The 26,641-nt window shown below is 36.9% G+C and overlaps 1 protein-coding gene and 1 long non-coding RNA gene across 2 annotated transcripts in view; one reads left to right on the top strand and one right to left on the bottom strand.

The window, feature by feature from the left end:
- LOC123865067 overlaps positions 1 to 26,641 on the bottom strand; it is a 182,737-nt gene that overhangs the window by 65,551 nt on the left and 90,545 nt on the right. The window lies entirely within an intron of this gene.
- On the top strand, positions 1,570 to 5,064 carry LOC123865104. Its single transcript, XR_006795898.1, has 3 exons — positions 1,570 to 1,580; positions 2,981 to 2,985; positions 4,960 to 5,064. It is a non-coding gene; the product is annotated as an uncharacterized LOC123865104 (long non-coding RNA).

The following is a 26,641-nucleotide window of genomic DNA, read 5'->3' as shown; positions in this document are numbered from 1 at the left end:
TAAAAAATTTAGAAATAATAACCTTAAAATTTATGTTTATAGCATTGCTTGTAATTTTACAATAATTATCAAAATAATCAGTGAAGGTTATGAAAAAATTATAAATAGAAGATATTGTTTCGTTCTGAGTGGGTACCAGAAAACGTACCCACATACATTATTACACATAATCTACCCAACAACACATTATAAGGGAGTTTGCCCTGACTTATTTTCTAGCGTCACCACTCACGTAACCAATTAATCGTAAAAAAAAATAATAAACTTGATAAAGTGGGCGTTTAGCAATCTCGTTTTAAAATAAAATTACTAATAAGGAATTTCTATTTACCTACGTTATTTTTTTATTTTGGATTCTTGTCACTTCTGAAATGTTACGATTCATAGAAACCCCACAGGATTCTATAACTAGATCTAATATGTATCACTGACCTGTAGAACTCTGATTACAATAACAAGTAACTGGGTGACGGTACCCTACACTAAATTGGAATTACTAATCAACCATATCCACACATATGTAAATTCACAGTATCTGTACAAATTGGAACGATACAAGAGGACTTACCAAAATACACTGCAACTCAAAATCACTTTCACAGTACTGACTCATGGAGTCCTTCCACTGTCGATGCGCCACCCGTAATCAATCCCGCACTCCTCGTTAGCGAATCTCTCACCAAAATATCCCTACCACTCTAACGCCATTTTGATCAAAATCCACACGCCAAATTGCTATTCGTCAATTCAAATATACCGCAAAATTACCAACACAAAAATTGTATTGCCATTGTTTATTAAAGTTGCCACTTCAAAATAATATTGACTTCCATAGTCAATATTAACAAACATCCATAGCCAAACAAGATTTGCTCAAAATTTCAAATAGTGATGGAATTATTAAACAGTAATTTAATCGAATCATGACACTTTAGATGAATTGTTGGTATGTGTTTAATGAATAATTTCATTACAAGCGAATGCTCTTGCGGGATGATTCGCTAACTCAGCGATCAACACTGAATGATAGTCACCGAGTTCATTTGACAGTTATTTTTAATCTATTGAAGGTTTTCTATGAAAAAATAATATTTTGATATCCCTCAGTGAAGCAGCAATGTAGAACCGACTAATGTGAAATGAGCTCGGTGGCTATCATTATGTGTTAGACACTGAGTCAGCTAATCAACCCGCTTGTTGTGTAAGTTTTACTAACTACCTACTGATACTTATTATAAATGCGGCGGTGTGCCCGTCTGTCTGTCCGGCTTTGCGTCCGTCCGTCCATTTGTCTGTCTGCTAAAGTTTCACAGCCCATCCATTAAACCAATGATACAAAGATAGATTTAACCCCAGGGATTGACATTGGACATACCTATGCTACATTTTCTCCTGGAGAATCATAGAGTTGCCACGGAATAATCACGCCGTGAAAGTTAGACATATGATTTACGTATTAGTATAAGGGTATGGATTACTAGTGAAATAAAATGTCCCAAAATATCCCTTAGTGACCTCTATTAAGTTATGAAACGGCGCGGTAATAATAAGACCGGGACATTTAACTGAGGCCATTTAAAGTGATCTAAAAGGCCAACCGACATCGTTAGGCGACGCCGTAAGGAATTAAAGGACTCTACTAAATTGCCGTTGAAATGGACACAACTTTCCTGAATGAAAACCGCTCGTTATAATATTATATAGCATGTCTTTTATATTCTAAACACGTTCTATAGGACTAAAGTTGAACCCTTCCGTATAATCTATACTTAGGGTGGAGTTCACTGACTTTTAAAACGGATTATGATCAGATAAAAGTTAGATTAAACGTTTTTTAATGTTCACCACAACTTAAAAATTTATTTTCCTATAGAAAAAAAATAAAATGTACTTAATAAAAAATTAGAGATCCTTTTGAAAATTGTAATAAGCTACGGGTCGCTAGTCTATACATATAATAAAATTGTAGAAAAGTGGTGTCTGTACAGTGGAAATATATAAAAAAAGTAGCAGGGGTTGTTATTATATCGATGCTGAACCCGAAATTGTAATTATTATTTTTTTGTCTGTTTGTCTGTTTGTCTGTGTGTTTGTGCACGCTAATATCAGAAACGGCTTATTCGATTGAGATACGGTTTTCACTAATACATTGTAGTAAGCTTCACTTAACATTTAGTGTTTATTTCATGTCAATCGGTTCATAAATAAAAAAGTTATGTCAATTTAAAGAATGACGCTGCCCGAAAAGTCACTATTCCACGCGAACGAGGTCGCGGGCACAGCTAGTCGTCAATAAAAAGCGAGGACAAAACACCTTCAAAATATTCTGATTCCGTTTAATTATTTTAACTGTATTAATTGCTAAATTTACAGTGGAAGTTCGACCCCTTTTCTCGATTCAGTAAGTCATTTCCCGCGCTGAAACTTCGACAATTTAATACGGACGCCGCCGAAGGTTTGATTTGGTAAATTTTCAAAGTATAATTTTATTTGGATTTCACTCCCCGAATTCGAAAACATTATTTAATACTTTATCTATAGTACGTACAAGAGAAAAAGATTACAAGGTATGATAAAATATGATTAATAGCCTCTCTTCGCCAGGTGTAATGTTTGTATTTTGAACGTACATAGCTTCCTGAGTTCCTTTTGGGTATCAGTTTGCCCCTTAGACCTATAGATATTGAAGCAATATTTCTTTAGGCGCCATTTGAGAGTGAGTTAGATCTTATTTCAGATAACATAACTTTTAAATGTCACTTCCAAATAGCCGCCAACTAAAACAACTGTTTTAATGCCACCATTTTATTCACGATACGCACGGTAGGGCATTTCAGGTCGGCACCAACAATAACTGCCAATTCGTATAGCACATTTTATACCTTATTAAGTACTAACTGATGCCCGCGACTTCATTCCCGTGGATATAAGTTTTTAAAAATCCCGTGGGAACTTATAGATTTTCCGGGATAGAAAATAGCCTACGTCTTAATCCAGGGTATAATCTATCTCCATTCCAAATCTGTCCAATAGTTTTTGCGTTAAAATGTAATAAACATCCATCCATACATACAAACTTTCGCGTTTATAATATTAGTGGGATTCGATGATTAGTAGGATATATGAACATATTATTAGGACCTAATAATATGTCCATAATATCTGTGAGTTCAGTTCAATATGTTGAAATGTCAACAGTTTTTCACAACTTTACTCGAATTAATTTTGATGTGGACATGACGGTGTTGGCAAATAACATTCGTTTTCACTTGACAAGGGCTTAGGATGTCCACAGCGGCCAACAGAGGGTCAGTCCGGGATCAAATACGATTTCCCTCTGGGATTTTGGCGGCAAAAGTTGAAATTTGTTATTAAACAAGTGTAAATTAAAAAATAACACCCCCGACAAGTGAAGGTTACAGTAACTAGAAAAGAGCTGATAACTTTCAAACGGCTGAACCGATTTTCTTCAATTATAGCTAAGAACACTCTCGATCAAGCCACCTTTCAAACAAAAAAAAACTAAATTAAAATCGGTTCATTAGTTTAGGAGCTACGATGCCACAGACAGATACACAGATACACAGATAAACCGATACACAGATACACACGTCAAACTTATAACACCCCTCTTTTTGGGTCGGGGGTTAAAAATGGATAGATAAATTCGTTTTGGTGTACGAGATTTTTTTTTCTTTAGTTGACATGCTTTTTTGGAAACAATATCCGTTTTAAAAAAATACTAAGTGCCTGTTTTGGATGATGGACAGACATAGGGAAACTATAAGGGTTTTTTGTTGACTACGAAACCGTAAAAATAAAAATACTAAAGAACCTTACTAAGAAACCAAAATACGAGTTAAAAATCTAACATTACATCCTCATTTATGTAACCAGTAGCAGACTAACATAATATTTCTACTTATGATTAATGCATTTTGCTCGGTTTAAAAATAACATAAATCTGTCTGTCTGTTACAGAAAAGTTTCGGTCTAGAACCCTTTACAAAGGCTAAAACTCTGTGAAATATTTTGTTACAATTTGCTTTTGTATTTTAGCGTTTACTCGAGTCAAAATAACTACTTTGAGCGTAAGTTGTGTGTTTAGAAAATAAAGCCAATAACAGGCTTGCTTGTTAGAGTTTACTTTGGGCTTGGCTCAATTCAAGAGCGGCAGCTGTAGAGTTTCTGTTTTGTTCTCTCTGTAAATCTTGATGCCCGTTACAAAATTATAAATCGGCATCAAATAAATAATTTAAAAATAACCTTTCAAGTCTCTAGGCAAGTTAGTTTAAAATCAATTGCAAATTTTGTACCGATCAGACAAACACACTAACAAACAGACAAGAAAGCGAGTAAATTCAGTGAAACTGAAGGACAAGGACAAAATGTTTATAATTTCAAAACTGTAGTTTAGCACGAAGTTAGTTTAATATCGATTGCAAAATTTGCATCGAACAGGCAAACAGATAAACTGATAACAAATAAGCGATTTATTAAGAACATGTTAAAAAATAGGTCATTTTCATAATTAGCTATTTTTTAACTGTAAAGTTGCTAAAATTAGTATGACGTCCAGTGGGACATCAAGGCAACAACGAATTGCAGATTGCAGCCCGCAAGAATTTAGATTTCTGTTTGGAATGACACGTCTTGATAGTCATAAAGGTAGGTTATTTAAAAAACAAAAAGAACTTTTTCTTATAAATTGAACCCTACGTTCATTGTAACCAACGGTCCGCAGCGTGCCGTTGTGGTAGCACTTATTGAGCAATTCGGAACTAAGGAATGTACTTTTATTTCTCTGCCATCGCACCGAGTGCTCAGCCAATGTTTTTGTTGAATTTACCGGGGATCTCTAATTGAAATACCTAAGTATCTTCAAGTGGTCTTAAGGTTTTACCTTTTGAGAGCGGTATGCCCTAGTTGCGACAGCAATTAACAGTCGCTTTTTGTTAGTTAAAGCTACGGCTACACCAGCGCGTCATGAACGCGGAATGCGGGACGCGATGCGGGAGCGTCCACGACACGAATTTATGCGTGCATACCTACGCTACTGTTGTAGTGGTGCAGGTGTGTATGGTGCCATTAAATATTGTGGGAAGCGATCGCCAAGCACGTCGAACATAATACTGTCATAATCGACCCGTTGCCGGCCCACTACTGAGCACAGGTCTTCTCTCAAAATAAGAAGGGCTTAGGCCATAGACCATCACGCTGACCCAGTGCGGATTGGCAGATTTCACACACCTCTAAGAACATTATGAAGAACTCTCAGGCATGCTGGTTTCCTCACGATGTTTTCCTTCACCGTCAAAGCAAGTAATAGGTAATTAATTGCTTAAACTCCTAAAATATAGATGTGCGAGTCCGGACCGAACCCCTGACCCCCTGAATAGGAAATCTACCACTTGGCTATATCACTGCTCTATATATGGGTAGTATTTGTAATAATGTGGGCAGTGGATATTGATAGGCAGTGTCTTTTCGCGTGTATGGAGCTTACACCCCAATTAATTTCCCTGACAAGCGAGGTGGGGTAGGGGCTTAATTTCCGATTTATTGCTTGGAAGCGTAAAGATAAACAGCCGGTAATGGAATGTCGATAAAGATAAAGGGCACTCCAAGTTAACTCATTGTGTAACGCATAGGCTTTTTAATTGCGATCTAATATATCTATCTATACTACATTTAATAAAATTGTAGAAAAGTGGTGTCTGTACAATGGAAATATATAAAAAAAAAAGTAGCAGGGGTTGTTATTATATCGATGCCGAACCCGAAATTGTAATTATTTTTTTTTTGTCTGTTTGTCTGTTTGTCTGTGTGTTTGTGCACGCTAATATCAGAAACGGCTTATTCGATTTAGATACGGTTTTCACTAATATATTGTAGTAAGCTTCACTTAACATTTAGTGTTTATTTCATGTCAATCGGTTCATAAATAAAAAAGTTGTGTCAATTTAAAGAATCACGGCGAACATTTTTAACGTACAGAGTACGTACTAGACGCCTCGCGCCTGGGCGTCCGAAAAGTCACTATTCCACGCGAACGAAGTCGCGGGCACAGCTAGTCCATACTAATATTATAAATGCGAATGAGTTTCTGTCAACATAGGCTGTGACATAGGCTACTTTTTCCCACGGGATTCTTAAAGGCCGTTTACCGATTTATATGAAATTTGGTAGGTACACAGATAGCTTGCGTCCCTTAAATTGTCATAGGCAACTTTTTATCCCGGAAAATAGAAGAGTTCCCACGGGGTTTTTCAAAAAACCTAAATCCACGCGGACGTAGTCGTAAGCATCATCTAGTTTCAACATATAGTCAAAAATATCTTATAGGAATTATGGGATACCGCGAGGTCTGAATTAAGGGCGAACCACTAGTGGTATAGAATGTACTGGCCTATGCGGCGCTCATTTCGCTGTACGACACATAATGTCAGTATGCGCCTTGACCGGGAGAGCGCTGCCAAGTGGGCGAGGTCGACGTGCAACTAATCGCTAAACACAGTTACAGCTTACAGGTTAACGTTAGTTTCCCGTTCATCGGAAACCAATGCAAGCGAGTGGGGGAGAGAGAAAACGATGAGTGAGGAAATGAGCAATGAAATTAATATTCTATTAATTTTCCCAATTTTCATAGTATTTTGAAACCATCGAAGGGAATGTTAAGAATTAAGTTAATGGGGAGAAAGATTTAAAGAAGTGGATCAGTGGACAACGAACGACGAGGTGGTGCGTATCGGGTGCCGGGTAACTCTGATGAGTTCCAACCTTTTTACTGAGTCAATGACATTAATAACCTAATCATGTGCTAATGCCTACTGCGTGTTGACGAACAGCAACATTAAGGTCGCACACACAGTCGTGCGGCTGTTTTGCACTATTAGGGTCAAGCCAGACGTCGTGTTCGACAAGCCAACAGCAAATTACAGTTTATATGCGGCTTTAGTGATTGTTATTTAATCAAAAAGTTCCTAGAGGGACACCCTAATCCACGTGTACGAATTGATTTGGGGGCGGGAGGTCAGGGTCTTTACCCTCCCACCCCCTTGCCCATACTAATTCCATTCCATTCCATCAGCCTGTACGCGCCCACTGCTGGACATAGGCCTTTCCAAGAGCGCGCCACCAAACACGGTCCTCCGCCTTCCTCATCCACCCGTTACCTTCTTCAGATCATCGGTCCAGCAAGCTGCAGGTCGTCCCACACTGCGCTTACCGGTACGCGGTCTCCACTCCAGAACACGTCTGCGCCATCGGCCGTCGGTTCTGCGACAGACATGGCCTGCCCATTGCCACTTCAGCTTGTTAATCCTTTGAGCTATGTTGCATTCCAGAAAATGAAAGAGTTCTCAAGATTAAAAACCTTGGATCCAAAAAAATTAAAATCCAAGCGAACGAAGGGAAGAGCAGATATCAAAAATGCAACTTTTTAAATTTATTTTGAAAATAATTGAAATGTAATTATTGTTGCTATTTAAAGTTAAAGTCAAAGTCAAAATCATTTATTCAAAGTAGGTACTATTGTACTCCTTTTGATGGTCGGAATTTGTTATATTTGTACAATATAGTGGTGATAATTAATTACGTAACTTGAAACTAAAGCTACGAGGGTTTAAAAATAATTTCCCTTGTTCTGAGATTCCCAACCCAACTACTGTTATGGGGGCCATCATCTAATTTGTAGTAGGTGAGCTAACTACCCAATTTGGAACGCCATGCCGCTTTTCTAATGCAGATAACTTCGAAAAAGGGATAATTACCAGCAGTAAAAACATAATTAACCTTCAAACGTCAGCTGGTTGCCTCATTTAGGTGCTATTCTGAAATAATTTCAGTCAGGTCATGGGCTTAAAGACCTGGCAGCCTCCCAACTCATTGTAGCTGCAATGATCGATGGTGGATATTGAAATTTTGGTAAGATATGAATGTTGACATTGTTTTTAGGGTTCTGTACCCAAAAACCGGCGATAGCCTAAAACATCTGCTCCCTATTAGGGGGGCTCAGGGGTTCACGAGCATACACCTCTAGTTTCTCGAAATTATGAGCTCCTAGCTGGTGCTAGTACTCATGTATGTGCTTATCTAGGATATTATCTTCATTCCTTTCAGCCAAATCCATCAAGTGGTTTTTGCGTGAAGGAGTCTCACACACACACACACAAACTTTCACCTTTATTATATTAGTGTGATTAAAAAAATCGTGGGTGAAGAGTAGGCTTTAAAATTTACACGCGAAAGATGCCCTCAAAGGTTTAGTTCTTTATGAGAGGTTTAATAGACGGAATAAAAACGTCACCAACAGATTTTAATAAAACAAACAAAAAGCACCATTGAGTTGAGTTATAGAGCAGCAAAACTCAGCATCATCAGACAAATAAAAAGAGCCCCTTAAACTCAGAGTCAAAATCATATTTTTTTTAAGTCGAGTCGCATGTCATAGCATAGGAAGTCCTCTGCATTACTAGGCCAAGAAACATGGTACAATTATAATTCTATGATGACCTCTAACCATAATAAATGCAAAAGTGTGTTTGATTGTTGGTTTGTACGTTAATGAAGCTACGGATTGACCTGTTTTTTTTTACATAAATTTAGTTGAAGACCTGGAGAGTGACTTAGACACAGGGTTTTCGGAAATCTAAATCCACGTGGATGAAGTCGCGGGCTGATGATACTATAATTAAGAAGTACGCAACGCATAGATAACGAGAGCCCATAGTTGCTACTTGCTACCTATTTGATACCTGAAAAAAAAACGTTGGAAGCCAGCCATCTCGTTGGTCTGATGACATCACTAAAATGTCAAACTGGAGGAAATTCGCTCCTCTCGAACACGAGAAGAATGGCGTGCATAATATGAGGAGGATTATGTTCAACAACTAATAAGTAAAAGCTGATAAAATTCAAAATATTTTTATTCAATTAGACTTTTACAAGTACTTTTGAATCGTCAAGAGCATCTACCACTGGTTCGGAATGCCTTTCCTACCGAGAAGAACCAGCAAGAAACTCGGCGGTTGCTCTTTTCAAAGATTTGATATACAATATGCCATTTAAACAAGTAATTAAAGTCCCGCGCATTGCTGGAGCGAGCTGCAGGTGAAATCCACGCTCTTTTATCATTTACGTAATCTTCGATAGCATAATATGCTTTTCTCAGGAGCATAGTTTTAATAGATTTTTTAAACTTGTGTAAAGAAGAATAACATAGCGAGAGAGAGAGACGAAGATAAAGAAAGAAAGCATGAGGGCTGCTCTAGTAATGGTTACAACTCTCTGAACTCTATGACAACAATAAAATAGTCCATTTTATTGCGTATCTCGCCACAAGTGAAATGTTTCGGAAACAGCTGCTTTATGGCCACCATAAACCTGATGCAAATGCAGCGGCGATCCACGCAGCGCTTTTTCCGCTGAAATTCTAAAATTTTGCTTTTGTACCTACGGAAACTTTTATACGTATTATAATAATTTTGAATAAAAATTCTTGGTGTGCAGCATTATATTATTTAAAAAGTAACTTGTTGCAATTTTAATGACTGCGCAGTTTAATATTTCTGTGAGGACAACTTTTTAAAATTTTGCTTTTTAAGTTATTCCAAGAATTACTTTTAAGTCCGAATTTGCAAAGTACAAAAATATTTTAAGACTCAGAAACTTTTATGAATTCTGAGATATACAGTAGATATTACGCTACAAATTAATTATTATTCTTTCAAAAAACAATTTACACTCATATATTATAAAAATTTTAGGCACGGTTTAAGCTGACTTAAACTCGGCATTGTAATTTGTATGGGATTATTGTAAAACTTAGGTTTTCCTTTTCGTATAATCCAGCTTCGATCAAAGGTTTACCTCTAACATTTTAGGACTCATGCTCGTTTTGAGTAATTTAATATCACTTGCTTTAACGGTGGAGGAAAACATCGTGAGGAAATCTTCCTTACAGGATTTTTAAAAACCTATAACCATGCAGACACAGTTGAGGATAAAACCTATTGAATATAAATTTAGCTCCCGATAGTTTTTATAAGAATAAAAGAAATATATTCAATCAAATATAGCAGATGCATTCCCAGACCCCACAACTCAGCGGATCACAGTTGGTAAATCAGCAAACGTAAGCCCTCACAAAAAAGCTTTCGTTTCATTCGCGTCGTAGACCGATGTGTTAGTTCTACAGCGTAGACCACAATAGGCGATTTTGCTGGGATAGTTTGATCAAGAGATCAAATCGGATAAGCGGAAGTACCTGTATGCGTTGATATTAAGTAAAATAAATAAATAAAGTTTATTCAGCTCAAAAAAATCACCAACAAAAAATAAAAATAAAAATAAAATTCATAAAAATTATCAACTAAATTTAAAACTAGAAAATACTAAGACCAATATTGTGTCTGTGAGCTAAAAGTATGTTGTTATAATTTGTTGTGGGATTCTTTTTCAGACCAAGGTGCATTTGGAACCCTGTAGCTTTAGTTTATGTTTACGTGACTAATTATCACCATTACATCAATTAATTATCTTACAAATTCGACAATTGATCGAAAAGGGTTTTGAATATTTTAGTATGGAAATATCGGTAACGCATAAAACCTGCATTAATCAATGGCTGTCATCAATTCAAACGAGTATTGAGTGAGAAAAAAATCTTCCAAAGTGCCACGTTTCCGAGATATAAACTAACTAGCTGATGCCCGCGACTTCGTTCGCGTGGATGTAGGTTTTTTAAAAATCCCGTGGGAACTCTTTGATTGATCTTTGATTTGATAAAAAGTAGCATAATATGTGCTAATCCATAGGGTATAATCTATCTACATTCTCAGCCCAATCCGTCCAGTAGTTTTTGCGTGAAGGAGTAACAAACATACACACACACACACACACACACACATACACACATATTTTCGCCTTTATAATATTAGCGTGAAGTGTGATAAAGTTGTGAACAAAAAATATAACACTAACGATCTACGTTACAGAGAAAATTGACGTGCAAAATTATAAGACAGAGCTCAAAGCTATTTCGAACAGTACGTTTATGTGTCAGTCAGGGATAGTGTCTCAAGGTGGGTTGATCCACCATATTGGTATTTAGGGTCCCGCGGATTGCTGCATACGCAATTATGCGACAGTTTTATATCCGCCATAAACTAGTTTTTTCCCAAACATTTTACGTGTGGTGAAGTAAAATTGACCTATTTTACTCGCTCAACGATCTATATGTACTATAACTTGAACTTCCGATATTTTATGGCCAATACAATGTTAACTTAAGCTTTGCGACAGGTCAATATGGCAATCGGGGTGAGGACGCTCCGATTGCCATTTTAAGATACCAACGGACGGACGGATAGGCGGACAGACAGACAGACATATAGACAGACAGAACCTATTTATCCTTTGGATACGGAATCCTAAAAATGGAAGTCGAAAATTTTCAAACAAAACACTTCAAGAACACAAAAACTTAACAACGTAAATTCAAGAAATTCATTTACCCAAATTTTTAGGTCCAATCATTTATTATTAAGGAAATAAAGCAGTTACTTTAAAAAAAATAACTTAATCCCGATACAAAAACGCGACGCGTGGCTATGATGAAGGAGGCCACTCATAATTGATATGAATGCGCTGTGACCGGTCCAGTCACAGCGCGGAGCTGGCCGCCCGCCAAGCGTCCAGCCCATGACCTGACTGCTATTTTGAACATTCATTCAAATGTATGAAGCTATTATACGTTCACCACTCGCAAGCACCTCTAGCACAAGTGTAAATTAAAAATTTATAACACCCCCGACAAGTGAAGGTTACAGTAATTAGAAAAGAGCTGATAACTTTCAAACGGTTGAACCGATTTTCTTGGATTATAGCTAAGAACACTCTCGATCAAGCCACCTTTCAAACAAAAAAAAAATAATTAAAATCGGTTCATTAATTTAGGAGCTACGATGCCACAGACAGATACACAGATAAACAGACACACAGATACACACGTCAAACTTATAACACCCCTCTTTTTGGGTCGGGGGTTAAACATAAATCTTCACCTTCTGAAAATGAAGTTCGGTGTAGATCTCTTACAAAAAAATCGGTCAAGTGCGAGTCGGATTCGCATACGAAGGGTTCCTAGCATCGTGCACGACATAACACTTTTTAGGGTTCACCTCAAAAGTAAAAACGGAACCCTTATAGGATCACTTTGATATCTGTCTGTCTGTCTGTCAAGAAACCTATAGGGTACTTCCCGTTGACCTAGAATCATGAAATTTGGCAGGTAGGTAGGTCTTATAGCACAAGTACAGGAATAAATCTGAAAATCGCGAATTTGTGGTTACATCATAAAGAAAAAAAAATTAAAATGTGTTTCAATTTTCAAAGTAAGATAACTATACCAAGTTGGGTATCATATGAAAGGGCTTTACCTGTACATTCTAAAACTGATTTTTATTTATTTTTATGCATAATAGTTTTTGATTTATCGTGCAAAATTATGGAAAAAATACTCGAGTTCGGAACCCTCAGTGCGCGAGTCTGACTCGCACTTGACCGGTTTTTTCCCTTTATTTGTGCTGTGTCGATAATACGCAACGATACGTTACGTGACTCTTGCCCATGGAGATGCCGCCCAGAGGAGGAAGGAAGAATTGAAGGCAATAGGGCTCCATGTCACCAAAGATGTAAATATGGTTAGACGATATAAAGGGGATGGACAAAGTTAAGAGGGGTCTTTCCGTCACTCGCTCCATACAAACGTAGTTCGACTCTCATTGGAATACTAGCCAATCATACTCAATGGAATTTTGTAGAACGTTCCGGGATCCAATATCTATGCCTGTGGTTTTCCAGATTTCCGTTAAAATAGGTATTCGGTTTCACAGTTACGCGGTCTTAAAAATTCACATACAAATCTTTGAGCCCCTGTAATTTTAAAACCACATATTTTTAGAAAAATTTAAAACACCACAGGCACAGATATTAGTTTCTAGAATAATATGTCTGCAAAATTTCATGGACTTTGGTTCCATAATGTTCAAATGAAATTGGGAGTACGATTGTATGGAGTAAGTTACGGAGAGAGCCCTGTTAAAAGAGGCGGCTTTAGGTAGAGAAGCTTTTCGAATGATGACTTATGACGTAAGAGGATTTAATTACTTATACGCACTATCAAAAATCATCACCCATCCTAGTTATTGGAATGAGTCAACGTGGGTCAAAAGCAAACAAAGCAAGCTACCTCAACTCTCAAGATTAGTTACACCTTTGAAACAATGTGCCCCTTTAATACAAAACGCTATTTCAAACAAATCCTAACCAAACTTCAAGACAAAGCGAAAGTCTCAAGGTTTACCTGAGACAAGTCAATCTCCGTTGGTGCCTTATACTGGCTTCCCACGGTGCGTGATTTTGCGGACAACCACACAAAATGCCCAGACGACAACGCCGACGTGTCAAGTTAGCTCTTGACTGTAGTTTTTATTGGTGGTAAGTGATAATGCTGCCTAAAAAGGAAGCGGGCTAACCTGGAAGGCGTATGGAAGTTTTTATTAAACCCATACCCCTTTAGTGTCTATACAGCATCGTACCGGAACGCTAAATCGCTTAGCGGCACGGCTTTGCTGGTAGGGTGGTAACTAACCATGGCCGAAGCTTCCCGCCAGATCAGACCAGAGATTTAGAAATAAGAAATAATTTTTAAAAAAAGAAAGAGAATAAAATTCCAAATTCCTGCTGGAAATCGTAGTCGGGACCTCCTCTTAATAAGACCACAGCGCTTACCTCTGCGCCAGGGAGGTTGTCAAACTGCGGTACCACGGACAATACTCTTCCCATGGTGCGTTGGTGCAGTGCAGGCTAGTCCGTGTCCGTCCGTAATATCACGCACCGTGGGAAGCCGGTATTAGTGGACCGGTACCATTCGATCTCAGGCTTATACCTAAACATGACAAATTTAAGGCCTAAGTATCACTGGGAGACTGAGATACCCGATTTGTTACATTTATCATCATCGCTTATCCCCAGTCGCTATTACGTGTCGTGATTGCAATTTTTTTATTCGATGAAAACTAACTGGGTGAAACTCTCGGTTTGATCGAGAATCGACATCTGTCAAATAAAAGGTAAAATCAAAGATAATCTATTTTTTGATCCTGGAGACAAAAATGACGTTTCGTGAGTTGTCTGTTTTTTACAACTCTTTAAAGGTGCCAACGCACTCGAACTGAACTGCAGCGGCACTGCGCGCTGTCCATACTCTGTCCAGCCACGTCGCGCGGCAACGGGCGTTGAAGCACTGTGCAGCGCCGCTCTAGTGCGATATGCTCCATACAAAATGGAAGAAATAATATTCTGACGCGATGTGCCGCGTAGTGCAGTCTCGTGCAGTGCAGCTGCAGTTCAGTTCTAGTGCGTACTCATCCTAACAGTGGTGTGGTGCAATCGGTACTTACCGGTAAATATTGACATAGTCGCCGATGTAACGCTCGAGCCCGATCTGTTACATTACAAGCTAATACACCACGAGTCGTCAAAGCAACTTGCAACTTTCATAAAAATCTTTATGATAGCAATTCCTCTGATTCTACACGTAATAAGGCCAGTCTGGACTGGAGCGATCAGTCTTCCCGCGTGACGTTTCACTTCCCAAGCGTACTGCATTGGTCTTGCTCCTTTTTCGCTTTATAGAGAACGTTATTGACTTGAAGTGACTAGACTTGATGTAGTGTTTTATTGGGTTTTCTAATAGCCTAAAGAAAAGATTGTTTCGTATTTTTAACCCCCGACCCAAAAAGAGGGGTGTTATAAGTTTGACGTGTGTATCTGTGTATCTGTCTGTGGCATCGTAGCGCCTAAACGAATGAACCGATTTTAATTTAGTTTGTTTTTGTTTGAAAGGTGGCTTGATCGAGAGTGTTCTTAGCTATAATCCAAGAAAATCGGTTCAGCCGTTTGAAAGTTATCAGCTCTTTTCTAGTTACCTTCACTTGTCGGGGGTGTCGTAAATTTTTAATTTACACTTGTTCTAATTTTGTTAACAATAATAATAATAATAATAATAATAATAATAATAATAATAATAATAATTTTATTTGATACTTATACATGGGTTACATATCAAGATTGAGATTCCTACCTTCTGCACTAGGAAATACCTGTATTGCAGAAGGTAGGAGTACAAAGTTTACTACAAGTACTTGTGTTTGTTTGTGTGGGCGTGTGTGTGTGTGTGTGTGTGTGCGGTGTGTATGCTCGCGCGCTATTTCTTGACTATTAAAATATTTTCTGTTTCGTCATAGCCCTTAGCTACCAGCCAGCTTTTAACTGCTCTGGTTAGATCGAATTTATTTATTCTGCTTATGTTGATACCTTTGCTAACCCTGTTAAGTATATTATATGCATATGATGAGCGAAATTCGAATTGTGTTCCAGCAAAGCATGTATTTGTAAAATGTGTAGGGAGTTTGATTACTCTTTTGCTATTGTTTATAGTGCAAGGATCAATTTTAGAGTGGAAGCGCAAAATTATTGAACATAAGTATTGTTGTCGGACATTAAGTACATTGCATTCTTTATATAAATCATCAGTGGGATATCTAAATGGTTTTTTAAAAATAGTTTTAAGTAAAGTTCTGTGAGCGCGTTCTAGCCGCAACATAAAAGTTTTGCCAGCCCCACCCCATGCACATATGCAATAGGTCATAATCGAAAGACATAGTGACTTGTAGACCATCATAGTTGTTTCGATAGGGGCAATATCTCTTAGATTCCTAAATAATGGGATGAGTTTCTTGATTTTATTAGAAGTGTTATGGATATGAGTTGACCAGCTAAGATGTTCATCTAATGTAATTCCAAGATATTTAACAGTTGTCTCTTTGGTTAAAATGTCACAGCTACAACAAGCGTCTAGCCCACTTTTCCGATTACAAGGATAAGTGTGAATAGGAAGTTTAAAGTCTTTGTCTGGGTTATTCCGAATTGATGTACTGAAACACACATACTTTGTTTTCACGGTGTTGATTGTAAGTAGGTTGTCCTCTAACCATGTCGTGATTTGCTTAAGACCTTCTTCAGCAAGCAACTTCACTTCTTTCCAATCACTGCCTTCAAATAAAACCACAGTATCATCGGCAAAACAAAATATGCGTCCAGATTTTGGGGACAGATTACAAAGTGGATTTATATAACTAAGAAATAAGGTGGGGCCCAGAACACTCCCCTGGGGGACACCATATCTAATGTTAGTAAATTCACTGGTAACATTACCAATTTTAACGCATTGTTGTCTATCCCTAAGGTAGCTCTTGAACCAGTCTAATGTAATACCCCTAACACCCATGTCGGAAAGTCTGTCAAGCAAGATAGGGATTGACACAGTATCGAAGGCCTTTTGCAAGTCAAGGAAAATACCAATACATTTCCTTCCCTTATCAAGGCACTTTGTAATATGATTAGTCACTTCTAGTACCGCGTCCAAGGTAGATCTATTGGCTCTAAAACCGAATTGGTTGGATCCAAGGAGATTTTTCTGTTCAAGGTACTTTATTAGTCTAGCGTTCACCACTTTTTCCACTATCTTACTTAATACACTTAATAGCGATATAGGTCTGTAGTTAGAAATTGACTCTTTGTCTCCACTTTTATATACTGGAATTACGACTGCTTTTTTGAAACTATCAGGAAAAACACCAGTAGATAAACTTAAATTCACCAGATGAACTATGGGTTCTAAGAGTAGATTTTTAAATCTTTTAATAAAGTACGTAACTATTTGATCATGGCCTGGAGCACTGCTAGATTTTAGCTTTAAGATAATTTTATGAATTTCGCATATATCAGTGGGATAGAACATTAGTGAATTAAGGGGTGCATCGGATGCCATATTGGGATTATTATTTTTGCACTGCGCTCCCAATTTATTAATAATTGAAGTTGCAAGGTTATGCCCTATACTAGTAAAGTATTTATTAACCTGAGCTAATGACTCTTTAGGGGTGTTCATGATATTTATCAAGGCTGTAGCAGGCGCATTTGATGTAGGTAGGTTACAAATTTCTTTTACTGTGTCCCAAGTGCCTTTAGAATTACCTGCATTTTGTTTTAACTTTCCTTGTAAGTAGTTTCGTTTAAGTGACTTCAGTAAAGAGTTACAAGCATTTCTATACTGCGTATATGTAATTTTATTTAGTTCTGTTGGAGATTTTTTAAATATTCTATGAAGGCTATCCCTTTTTTTCATACATTTAACAATGCTATAATTAATCCATGGTTTAATAGGTTTTAGTTTTTTAGGAACAGTTGAGACATGTGTATTACTAATGATTATGTCCTTAATATTGTCAACTAGGAAATTTGCTGCAAAATTAGTGTCACTTGAGCTGAAATAGTTTACCCAGTCTAACTGTGTTAAGCTTTCCTCCATAGCTTTGTAGTTGTGAATATGCCTAGTTACATTTTGTGTTGATGAGTGTATTACTTTGTTACGTAGTTTTAAATTTAATAAAATAGGGGCATGGTCTGTTATTGTAGGTTCAAAGACAAAAGTTCTTGAATCGTTTATGTTTTTGATAGCAAAGTGATCAAGACAACGTAATTCTCTCGTAGGACAATTGACAGCTGGTATGAGAGCATTTAAAGCGAGAATATTTTGATACTCTTGGCTATAAGAACAGTGACTATCAGGTAAAAGGTCAAGGTTTAAGTCTCCAGTTAAGATGATTCGCCTATATTTTTTGCTTTCCAAAAACGTACCAAGAGATTCCAAAAACAGTTGCGGGTTACGAAAGCCTGCTGGACGGTATAAAGCTATAATATGAATATCCTTGAAAGTAATTATAAGACAGTTGGCCTCTGAAATTGAAGCTTCAAAAGTCGAGGCATGTATATGTGTTCTAATGTATACAATAACTCCATCATTTTGATTATGATTATTTTTTGTGTGAGAGCTCGAATAACCATCAACTTGTGGAGGATTCACTATATGCTGTGTCCAACATTCAGTTAAAACGAGTATGTCAGGTTTTATTTGTAATCGTGTTATGAAGACAAGGAAATCATCAAGGTTCTTGTTTATACTCCTAATATTCATGGTTAATATATTTAAGTACTGTGAGGTAGTATTATTGCTTAACATATAAGTATTATAAAATGTGTCAGGATCAGCCACTGCCGTACACGGCACTGAGGTATGCTGATCAATATCAGATGTTAAACTGTTCTGTATGTTATGATTGAATTTAAAAAGTGATAAAAATATACTAAAAGTTTATGTTGTTTAGTTTTAATTGTACCTATAAAAATGTTTTTTGTTGAGTATGATTCCAATGATTTGTAGTATTTAATGTAGTTAAGATAACAACATAATAGTTTAGATAGGAAAGTATAGATCTGTTTGGCATATCTGTGTGGATGCATCCTACTCGAACTTTTATAATTATTATTACAATTTATGCCATTGAGTTCAATTTTTGAGCTTATGTGATTCAAAATCAACATACTCATTATAAATTGTATTAACTCTCTTACAACTGGTATGGCCAGCTTACAACTTACAAAAACCTTGCATAACATTATAACTAATATACCAGACATTATCATGTTGGTGGGGTATAAAATATACAGTCCTATGCTGAGTCTTAGTAGTTTATCTGTGTGCAAAAAATGAAGAGTTACAGATTTTTTTATTAGTTTATCATAATTTAGAACATATGGTAGTAGTAGTATAGTGAAATTAATTAACTTAATTTTATGATAAAATAGTGTTATAGCTTTAAATAAGTGCCTTAAATATTTTATCACACTTATATTCACATCATTTGTCACACCTATTACATATTTTATCTTGTACTTTTCAGTGTTTAAATTATTATTATAGCACCATGACAGTAGAAAATGTAGCTTGTCATAATTTAGAAGTAGAACATAAAGTATCATTAGAGTAATAAAACTTATCAATTCAGTTTTATCATAAAATATTGTAATAATTTTTAATAAGTGGTTTAAATAGTGCCTTAAGTATTCTATAACAATTTTCCTACAGGTTTTGGTGCCTAAATCACAGCAGTATGTCAATAATAAATGCAAAATATAAAGCAATAGTATAACAAAACTTAGTAACTTAGTTTTACCATAGTTTTTTTGTATTTGTTTAGATTGCATAAAATGTAATATTAACTGAGTATTTAAAGTATTATTCTTAAATGTAAGTCTTTGGGTATTATAGCCGTATATGTAGATATGTGTGTAGGGATGCCCTGTATGTAACTTATTATTAACATTAGTAATATTAAATAGCGAAGTAACTGACAATCTTATACTAATTGTATCTTTGAGTAACACTGATATAATACTAAAAACATAAAGTAATAAGACATTCAATAATAATTTCATAAAATTAAAAAACCAGAATTTAGCGACAAACCTAATTATTCTAATATTTTCCAGTACATATAATGTTATAAGAACCAGCACTAGTTTAGGTTTTGCCAGGAAATACAGTTTTCCAAACAATAATAAGAGGTACGAGTATCTTGCAAGAGTAGCAATGACAAACCTACACCAATAATAATAATTGTTATTATTTAAATTATTGACTGTTATTTTGTTATACAATGACAAGTTGTTTTGCTTTTTACAGTAATTTGTATATATATCATAACAAAGATTACTTTTCTTCCGCAGTGATCTGAAATAACATGTAGAAACATAAGGATACCCGCACACTACATGAAAATTGTACCTATAAAAAAGTTTATAATAATGTTGTATTATTGGATGTTGTTTTGGGTTTATTGGTAAGTCGTTCCAGATCTTCATGATTGCGGATAGCACTAGCAGATTTTCCTTCGCGTGCTCGTACGTAGATAGTCCCGTTATTGCACCAGCAGAATTCGTATCCCAATTGTTTTGTTTGTATGCGGCACTCACGAAATAACAGTCTGTTTCTCTGCGTAAGCCGCTCGTTTATAAAGACTTTCTGTGCCGGTCCGGGTAGGTTCAAGTCGGTGCTAGTGATATTTCGGCGTGATTTGGATGCTTTGAGAAATTCGTCCCTCTTAGACCGCCGCAGTAAACGTACGACGATCGGACGAGGATACTTTCTCGCGTTTCCCGTGGCGTTCACAGCCGACAAAACACGCGGGCCCGCCCGTGAGGTCCAGTCTATATCTTGGTCTGAAACTTCCACACCGATTTTCTTCGCTAAAAGCAAGGCTAAATGGGTTGCATTCTCATTGGGACATTCGGGGATGCCACAGATTTCAATTTCATTTTTGAGATGATTTTGTGCTTGGGTGTTAATTTCCTGCTGTAGTTCGCCAATGGTGCATTTCAGAACGTCTATTTCTTCATTGCGGCGCTCGAGTGCACAGATTCTCGTTTCATTTGAGGCTACCGAAGACGTCAAGGTGTCGAGTCTCTCATTGCAACGGTTTAATGATGCTGTGGCTTCTTCTAATCTATTTTTAAGAGAAGAAATCTCTCCCGTGAGTAGCCTCACTGCTGATAATAGGCTTTGTACCTCGGATGTATCAGAGACATTATTAATCTCGGTTGCCTGCTCTGATCTCTTACGAAGCGTGATATTTTGGGCATCGAGTGCATCGACGCTTAATTTAACGGGAGTTGAACTATTGTCAACACCCTTCCTTTCTTGTGCGCTGCATTCAGGGCATAGCCAATTTTTTATACGGTCGGGTGTCAATGAGTTTAAGTTGATGCAACCGTTGCAAAAACGCCTTTTGCAAACTGGGCCATTACATCCAATAGACGATCCTTCTTTGCTGCTCTTTAAACACCCAGCGCATTTCATTTTTAAAACAGATAAGTAGGTACCTGGTAGGTAGAAATTCGCACCGATCAACAACTGTGAGCGCGATGTTATTGACGTTTGCACGGCGCGACGGCGCGGCCCTGCGGCAGCGTCGGACGCGCAGTGACCGTTACTATTTCGCAAATAATAATTTAACACTGTTTTATGGGTCAAAAACACACTTTTTAGAAGAAATAACTTTATCACTGGTTTCACTAGATGCTATGTATTATTTTGATGTATGGTTTACTTTTGTACGAATACTTTAACTTGAGTAATAGGTAAATATAGCACAGAGCAATTTCATTACGATGTTACCTGCGCCTAGTCCGCGCGAGAAGTCAATAAAGATAAATACTTAAATAAAGTATTATAAATGAGAAAGTGTTTCTGTCCGTCCGTCTGATTAGCTTTTCACGGCCCATCCGTTTAGCCGATTTTGACGGAGGCAGAGATAGCTTGCATCCTGGGGCTGGATCTTACTTTCGGTCTCGGAAAATCAAAAGAGTTCCCATGGGATTTCTCACATAGTCTGGTTTTCTGCTAGTTTTTCACGGTCTAACGGTTTAACCGATTTTGATGAAGTTTGGTACAGAGTTAGCTGACATCTCGGGGAAGGACATAGGCTTTTTATCCCGGAAAATCAAAGAGTTTCAAACGGATTCTTAAAGGCGCATACTTTATAACAGATTTATATGAAATTTAGTACAGAGGTAGCTTGCATCCCGGAAACTGATATAGACAACTTTTTATTTCGGAAAATCAAAGAATTCCCATGTGATTATTAAAAAACCTTAATCCATGTGGACGAAGTCGCGATCACATGTATCATACTTACGAGTATGTTATTACATGTTACCATTACTTATTTTTAATATGATTATATGTAATGATTTTAGACGATTTGTCCCTATTCCCATTTCCCTATACATATCAATGTCATAGGTACGTTCTTGAGGACTGCACACAAAGCGTTTAGAAGCCCCTTTTACCAAGTTCTATGAATAAGTGAAGGGCCAAGGGACGGTTTTGTGAAAATCGATCTTCTATGGATGCCGAAGGGTCCCTCCTTATTGATGACATGGTGAATAGTTATGAATTGTGTCCGTAGTTCCTCTCTTCCATTTAAATACATAAAAGGACCCAGTGGGATCATCTCGGAATTCGTATTTGTCAATAGTATATTGGACTAGCTGATACCCGCGACTTCGTTCGCCTGGATGTAGGTTTTTTAAAATTCCCGTGAGAACTCAGCCCAATCCGTCCAGTAGTTTATGCGTGAAGGAGTAACAAACATACACACACACACACACACACACACACACACACATACAAACTTTCTCCTTTATAATATTAGTGTGATAAGTAGTAAAAATCGGCCAAGTACGAGTCGGACTTGCACACGAAGAGTTCCGTACCATCGCACAAGAAATCGTGAACCAGTATGATAAAAAATCGCTGTTATATTGTACAACACTGCAATTTAATGACGGACTGCACCATCATGATGTGATTTTAGTAAACTAATTATTTGGCCACACACTAATTTATAATTTTTATTGTGTTATAATCACAAATTCATGGTTTTCTGATTTTCCCTGTACTTGTGCTATAAGACATTGCTACCTGCCCAATTGCATGATTCTAACTAGATCAACGGGAATTCTTACGTTATAGCTTTTGGTTCCCCCGAAGACACGACAGACAGACAACGAAGTGAGGTTCTTTTTGAGGCAGGTACGTAACCCTAAAAAGTGCACAGCACAGTGATAGGGTCAATCAAGTTAATAAAATACTAGCTGTTGCCCGCGACTTCGCCCGCGAGGACTTGAGTTTTTAAATTCTCTTGGGAACTCTTTAACTTTCAGGATAAAAACTATCCCGTACCAGTTCCATGGACATGTCACCGTGAAATTGTAAATACCGTTAGATTATAATGTAACAGAATCAATCTCGTAAAATTGTAAAATGTCGAAAGATTGTGTACCTCTTTATTGTGAGATCTACATATCTACATGTATATTATGTATAATGAAAAAGTAACTAACAGAATAACTTACATTTTCATTTTTAATATTACTATAAATTCTTTGATAAGAGCCACTGTACTATATCTTATAGAACTACAATTCTTTTGTGATAAAATTCTTCGATGTTTGAATAGATGTACTTACTCCTATGTGCATGATATTTCTATACAGTACACATTTCTAGTGCATCATTATTCGTAATATTCCGCTAACAATATTTGTATAACAATAGTCTCTTCTCTTTTCTTCATAATATACGATCGCAAGATTTTAGTTGTTTTTGTTTGCCCATAATATATCTAGCGCTTTCAGGCATACTTCTGCATCTATAGTAGACAGATGCAGAAGGCTGACTTTTCATTTATTTATTTATTTACTAAAGTACCGCCCACAGAGTTAAACATTTAAATTATACATGTTGTTCCTTAAATTCTAGGGCTCTTATGCAACTCCACTTACGGGCAGTCACAGCGTGCATTAACATAAACATAAGTCGTACAGTAAAATATAATATAATAGCTAACCTAAGGACAATGAAGAAATACCTAAGTTATAAATTTTAAAAGACTTTACTCGTGCTTTGTATGTATTAAAAGATAGTTAACGAAATATCTCTATAGGGAAGGCCTATGTCCAACAGCGGACGTCCACAGGCTGATGATGATGATGATGATGATGATGAACGAAATATCGCATGTAATACGTTACAATTTAAATGCGCTCATACGAATAACTAACATCAAAGAGTTTTACTCACAAAAGAATTGTTGTTCCGAAAGATATAGAGTGGTCCTTCTCAGCGATGAATGAATCATAACGACATAATTTATTAAGGGATGATATTATTTCCTGTAGAAAACTCGTAGCTTATGTTACGGACCAAGTAAATAATGAGGGCATTATGAATAAAGCCCGGGCACTAGGAATTATGTCCACAATTCAACAACTCTATCACTTTTTCACTTTTATAATTTAACTAGCTGCTGATGCCCGCGATTTCGTTTCCGTGGATAAAGGTTTTTTAAAATCCCGTGAGATGATTGATTTTCCGGGATAAAAAGTAACCTATGTGTTGATCCAGGGTATAATCTATCTCCATTCCAAGTCTCAGGCAAATTCGTCCAGTAGTTTTTGCGTGAAAGAGTAACAAGCATCCATACATACATACATACATACTTACATACAAACAAACTTTGGCGTTTATAATATTAAGCAGGATCTCTCTCTTCCTTGGTCAAAATTTATTTCGACAAAGAATACTTAGAGCATATTTTAGACTTAAAGTTTCTTATGACGTAGACGTATTTAATGTTGGACTTGATCCAGAAAGAAACGGGGGTTGTATTGATTTTACAACGTTATTTAGATTCTCCGGTACAAGGTTACGTCATGCATTGAAATCACCTAATTTGTGATATAGAACACTGATGGACCCTTCCACAGATAGCATGTGAAAAATCATGTGAAAAGCCTGTTCATATGTAGCACTTGCTACTTTACTAAAGTAGTCAGTGAAAAATCATGAAACGAAATCTCACAAAGTTAGAAAATTATATTTTAATCCCTATTATAACAATCGTATCGCGCAAGGTAACCCTAACTAAGTGTACAAGTGAGTATATATAGTATGTAATAATAGTACATCACTGCGTCTTACAAAAAGAAAAACATATCTAGTTCAATTATCGCAGTAGCAAACTGTTTGGTTACCTACCAAACTGTTTGGTATAAGTGTGAAAATCCTCTTTCTGTGAAATAACCACCTGTGTGTGAATTTTGTGTTTGTGAGATGAAGGGCTATTGATTAATAAAGATCATAATTTTAAGTGAAAATATGTATAGCAAACGAGTTATGAGCGCGAAAAATGAAAAATCACTTTATGAGAAAAATAGCAAGTGAAAGCACTGTCTAGAAAAATTATAATGAAAATGATTTATATGTAGCAATATGCCCATCTCTAATACAAAGTCATCAGGGGCGAAAGTAATGTAATCAATTAGTGGAATTGGTTCAATCAATGAGGAATTGATGTAAAGCGGGATCGGTTCAGTAAATAACATATTGATGTAAAGACGAACTCTACATAATAAGTATAAGGTAATTACTTGTATGTCAAAGCTTCGCTTTCCGGAGCAAAGTCGTCATATTTCCAGCACCTATTTTTTTTTTAAATGAATATTAGTCATTTTAATTATGACTAAAATTCCCCTTTCCCCTCCAACTAAGCGTTAAGCTTGTGCTAGGAGTGGGTACGACAATAGTGCAACGGGTGGGGTTTGAACCTCCGACCTTTCGGTGTTCAGTCCGCTCCTATAACTGTTGAGCTATTGAGGCTTATTTCGGGACCTATAGACTCGAAAGTCTATCGGTTCTTTGATCGATGTGCCCCGCCCATTGCCACTTCAGGATATGCAACTCGTTGAGCTATGTCGGTTGCTTTAGTTCCCTACAGGGTGCGATTAGAATGCTAGCAAAAACTTAGCACTATTATTAAACTACCTAAACAAAATCCAATACTATTAACCATCCGCCCTATACTTGTAGTTTGAATGATTTAGTATTTTTCAAACCCGCAATGTATAGCGTGCAAAATGCGGGGTCAATGTTCCGCCTATGATGCGGCATTGACCCCGCGGCTATCTACGCAAGTTCGTTAACCTATAGCGTCAGTCAGAACTTTCACTTACAGTGCAAACTTTTAAAAAATATAGATTTTTTTTCTTGCGTTTTCTTTTCTGTGGTATCTTTATCGTTATCATCAGTACTATCACCTGTCTCTGTTTTTGCTAGCATTTAATTAGGTACACCCTGTATCTAGACACACACAAGCGTACGAATTTGTCTTCACTTTTTTAAATGTATATAATTGTATGAGCTTTGATTAGCTGGAGTTTTATTAACATCTTAAGGCGAAACCTATAATAAGCAGTCTAAATAATAAATAAATAAAGCACGGAAAAATTATATATTTGATTCTACTCAGGCGCGGCTTTCTAAAATTTACTCGTCCAAAAACTCGCCCTTTTGACCGTAACGTAATTTTATTAATAAGGGTGAATATTACAAAATGCCCAGCTTGTTGAAAAATTACCGCCATTAGCACAGCCATGTTTTGGCGGCCATCTTTTCGATTTATTCGCGAAAACAAAAATGTTTGAATTGAGCCTTTATCCAGTCAAAAGACATAGATAGATAGATAGATAGATAGAAGTCTTTATTGCACACAAAACATGTACACGATCAACACAGAAGGAAGAAAACAGAAAAACAATTGTGTGCAAAGATTGCCTTATTGCTTAGCAAGATGATTGCATGGTCGTATAAGAGCTTCTTACACGACCATGTAAGCATAAAAGTATCATCACCGACATCATGATCAATCAACGCCAGCCCACAGGTCTTCTCTCAGAATAAGAATGGTTTAGGCCATAGTCACCTACGCAGGCCCAGTGTGGATTGGCAGACTTCACATTTCTTTGAGAACATTATGGAGAACTCTCAGACATGCAGGTTTCCTCACGATATTTTCCTTCACTGTGAAAGCAAATGAAATTTAATTGCTAACTCCAAAAAAGTAGAGATACGTGCCCGGGATCAAACCTCCGACCTCCCGAATAGGAGGTGGACGTCTTAACCACTAGGCCATTACTGCCCGTCCCGTTAGCACCCTTAAGGTACGAAACCCTAAAAAGGGGTTAAGTTTCGAAGCAATACAAATCGACAAGTCTAACTCTTTTCCGAACATGTGTTGTGAAGTTGGGGCCACGATCCTTTCCTTTATGATAT

This window comes from Maniola jurtina, chromosome 5 (genome assembly GCF_905333055.1).
Source record: "Maniola jurtina chromosome 5, ilManJurt1.1, whole genome shotgun sequence".
Classification (NCBI taxonomy): domain Eukaryota; kingdom Metazoa; phylum Arthropoda; class Insecta; order Lepidoptera; family Nymphalidae; genus Maniola; species Maniola jurtina.
This window is presented reverse-complemented; position numbering and strand designations above follow the sequence as displayed.